At 45.3% G+C, this 4,391-nt stretch overlaps 1 pseudogene; it reads left to right on the top strand.

The window, feature by feature from the left end:
* The first annotated feature begins 827 nt into the window (after positions 1 to 827).
* Positions 828 to 4,143, top strand: LOC126543530 (uncharacterized; annotated as a pseudogene).
* The last annotated feature ends 248 nt before the right edge of the window (positions 4,144 to 4,391 follow it).

Genomic DNA, 4,391 nt, shown 5'->3' with positions numbered 1-4,391 from the left:
TTATAATTGTAATGCCCTCTCTCACGTAATACCCCATACTCGGGGCCTTTGGGGTATATATATATATATATATATATATATATATATATATATATATATATATATATATATATATATATATATATATATAGAACATCACGCCTTTGTATCTGCATGTATAAGTCATTTTGCTTTCACTACACATAATCATGGTAACCGCTGGCACTTACTTGAGAGTCATGTTTGTATGCATTGTATCATGAACACATCTGCATTTCATTTTTTGTATATTCCAAAATGCCTGTCATTGATAATCATTTATAATGCGCAATGATAATGATTTATGATGCGCAGTGTATGGTCCAGTCAGTGCAGATAGCGCGCCCTCTGCTCGTGATACGGTGCCTTTAAAGCTGTGTATGTGTTGTACATGCGTTACTGTACTCTGACGAAGGCTGGTCCACCAGCCGAAAACGTTAAGTAAAAAAAGAAGTCTTCCAAAAAGCTCGTCGTCTCTTTTCCTGCGTATGTTACGTCGGGTCCTGCGTGCTGAACTTTGAAGAAAACCCCTATATGTATATATATATATATATATACAAATAAAGAAATGAAGAGATCTGTTTAGCAAGCCAAGTGGAAAAACAGGTTCTGTGTGGATATATGCACACACAGTGTGTATATAAGTATATATATATATATATATATATACGATAGAAAAGTAGTGGACATCAAGCTATACGAAGTAAAATAATATAGCCTTATCGGCCGTGTAAACTTGTAAGCATAGGCATACTCACTAAGTTAACCGACAGGGTGTCATGAGCACACTAGCAAACACATCTCACTAGATGGCCGCGCAAACTGGCTTTGAAAAGGCTGCAGTAAGGAAACGCGGCAGCAGCAGCGAGCGAATTCACATTCGTACTCCCGCTCGCATCAACGCGAACTAAGTCGCGAAAACACGGCGCAGTGCGGGTTTTGTACACGTCGCACATGGCGTTCAAAATACAGCGGCCTGGCCTGGCCTCTCAGAGTAGAACGCGCTTCTCTTTCCTATGCTCCCCACGAAGTCTGGCGCGCGACGGAAGAGGGCACGTTTCCTCCCCACTTCCGTCCGTTGCGTGCCTGACAGTGAGACGCGATCGCCGGCTCACTCTAGCACTCTTTGACTCGCACATACATCATAAGGCGCGCGACGACGATTTTACCGTCCGTGGACTTTATACGGAACGTTGCGGCAACGCTGATGTCCGAAATTCGCCTGCAGTGTCCATATAATTTCTATCGTAATGAAAATTTTGCCGCCTTAGTGAATTTAGCCAACCATTACAAGGGTTTTGAGGAAACCCGATTTCCTAATAAGCGGTATTCATAGCCGTGTATACTCCGCCCAGTTTGTTCGCTTTAGGAATGTTACTAGCGGTGGTTTACGGAATTGTGCAATCATTTCATTTTTTTTTTTTTTGCTGTGTCGCAGAGCTGTAAACTTAGTACTTTGCAATTACGAAGACGTTTTCCTGAGACAATGGTGGCATCAAATGAAAATCTGTTTTCACTACCTATTACATTTTGCATTTTATATTAAATTCTACAAACGTCTTCAAAATTGTTGCAACGATTGCCGAGAAAAACGATTACTCCATTCCTATGTATCTGTTTAGAGCTCCAGATTTAACGTAGGAAGCGTTGTGCATTTCAGAGCTGGCGCTGTACTCCACCTCATTTCCGGAGCTTCCTTTCTGAATGCTGAAAGCACCACTGCTAGTGGACACGGATGGAGGATTTTCGACTTTCCCCTATACCCCACGGCGCTGGTGGCATCTCGGCACGCCGAACTATCACGCACAGAGATAAAACACGATAACTTGGGTAGTGTAGCAGACTGCGTCGCATATATCGCCCTTAATTAAAGACAATACAGTGATCATTCCAACTCTCTGAAGATTTATGTATACGCGAGTAAACTGCTTGCTTGCGCCTAATGGTCCATTTGTGTTTTTATGAGCAACACTTCCTTGCGTACTACTACAAAGACAAAAATTTGCTAGATTTATGAATCCTGGAATGTGACGCTCGTTTTGTAATATTTGTAATTATGGCTGTGCAATATACTAAAACTGTTCTAGAATTATTCAATACTTGATACTATTCGCGTGTGACACAATTCCAATCGGATTCCATTCAGTCCCAAAAATCACAATTCGCACTCTTCAATGCGCAACAGAACTCTCGTAATCGCGAGTTCAGAACCACTTGCGACAAGCGATGGCTTTTTTCAATGGTGAAAACTGTCTTCCATCAATGAGCGCGACGATGACCTTTATCGGTCCCGCGGCGCACAATTTCTCGTCTCTGCCGCCATCGCCGACCTCAGCTTGTTCGCTCTGAACGGAGCAAGAAAGCTCGACAACAAAGAACAAGTTTCCGACGGAAGTGCATCATCGGCGCCGCTGCATGACGTTCACCTGCTTTCACACTTTGCTAGGCACAGAGGCGTCAACACTGTCAGCTTGCATGTGCCAAGTCCCCTAGATAAAGAAAGTTTCCAAGAGGGTGATATTCATTGTTCTTTCTGACGTCCTCCACTCTCACGCTTACTCTCTCTTTTGTCCATTGTTCCCGTCTATTTGGTGCATAGCGTGCACGCAATGCTCTAAACGTCTGGCGGTGATTCTTATTGTTTTGCAGAAAGTTCAAAACCACGAGCTTCCATCGCAGCTATCCTGCAAAAAAATTTGGAATGTTTTAACATTTATTGTTCTATTTCCGGCGAGACTCTCATAAGTGCGTCTATTCATTATAAATTCTTAAAAAGATATTAGACAATATTGCAAAGGAAATTATGACAGCGAATACCAATCAAACAGCAGGGACAACACGATTAATACTCAAAACTTTGAATATTCGCTAACCCCAAGTTTAAGATGAGTATTATTTTGTTATGATTGTACACTGTGAAAATTTAGAGTTCACGGTGAACTGGTGTCACACTGTGAAAATTTATGCTTGAGTTGGACGGATTATGTACAGTAGCGCTCCAGGCTATATTGAGCACGCGACGTACATTTGCCCTAATAATTCATACACGCAAACCTTCACACTTGGTTCGTCGTAGTCGCATCTCCGCAGTTTGCAGCCGACCTTGAACGTTGCGCAGTACGATATTCGCTCCAGCTTCAGCCTGCAGATAGCGTTTATGCTTTACTGACCACAACACATGGAATTGTACTTGTGAGCCTGGTAAATGTTACGATAAACCTGGACTACCTGGAACCATCGGTAAAGGATAGCACCCTCCGCCTACTAGCACCGGCACATCTACGTAAGGGGTTGCTCATAACAGTGGCAGCCGACCCTGGAAACGCTCGATAAACAGAGCGTGTGGCACACGATAACCTGCGTGTGTCGAGTGCTGCAATGCTTACTTGTCCTGGGCGACAGTTTCCGACTGCGTTCGCTTTGTTTTCGGTGGTGGCCCCTCCGTAGCCCAGCCTGACGCAGCAGCGAGCTCAAACCCCTCTCAAGTCGCGCACAAGCAACATTTCGTGTCTTCTTGGTACACCGCGTTCAGTATCACCGTCCTTTAAGACTTCAAGAGGTAGATTCGTAAGTCGCCCTTGCAGGTTTACTGCAGCAAGTCGTCTGCTGACAAAACTCGGGACTTAGGGCGACTGCTGGCTCTCGTGGAAGACCTTTGGCAGCTGTACACCTTCACTTGGGAAAGGTGATGGCCAGCCTAGAGACCTGAGTTGACGCGATGGAAGGCAGCGATCCGGGTCTCCTGGAGAGAATGTGCTTCGCGGTGCTCCTATTGGTTCCATTGCGTGATAGAGTGGCCAAGGATTTCGACGCTAACTTGTGGGGACCTTCTCTAAGGCGCCCTTCTGCAACTCTGGAAGGTCCTCATGGACAGGACCACCGAGCGCGTCGACAACATAATTTCTTGCTGGCGTAGGACGTCGCCACAGAGATCGAATAGCAGGCATGTCGTCAGGAGACGTGGACGCTGTGCAAGTGACACCGAAGACGCTTAAAAACTACGTGGACACCGTCAAGCTGGACACGAGGCACATGTCTCTTTGGCACCTGCGCGAGCGGAAGCACCTTAAGAGAGACGCCACGTTAGTTAGGTCACTGAGCAACCTGAATATTGCAGCCTCCTAAGCCCAAGTCTTGGGGAGCCACGCCGAATTGCGAGCCATTGAAATCCGGGCGCTAGACATGGTGGTCGACTTCACTGAATAAGACGCCAGCTAGTGTTTTGCGTTAAGAAACCTAATGATCAAATGCCAAACAATGAAAAAGACCAGCATCCATAAGTGAGTTCGATTTCACCCCGTGCTAGATCGCGTAGCGTTATTGCCATGGTGAGTGCCAGGATCGTGATGTTGCTTAATGTCGTTGAAAAATTG

The sequence above is a fragment of the Dermacentor andersoni genome, chromosome 10, assembly GCF_023375885.2.
Source record: "Dermacentor andersoni chromosome 10, qqDerAnde1_hic_scaffold, whole genome shotgun sequence".
NCBI lineage: Eukaryota > Metazoa > Arthropoda > Arachnida > Ixodida > Ixodidae > Dermacentor > Dermacentor andersoni.
This window is presented reverse-complemented; position numbering and strand designations above follow the sequence as displayed.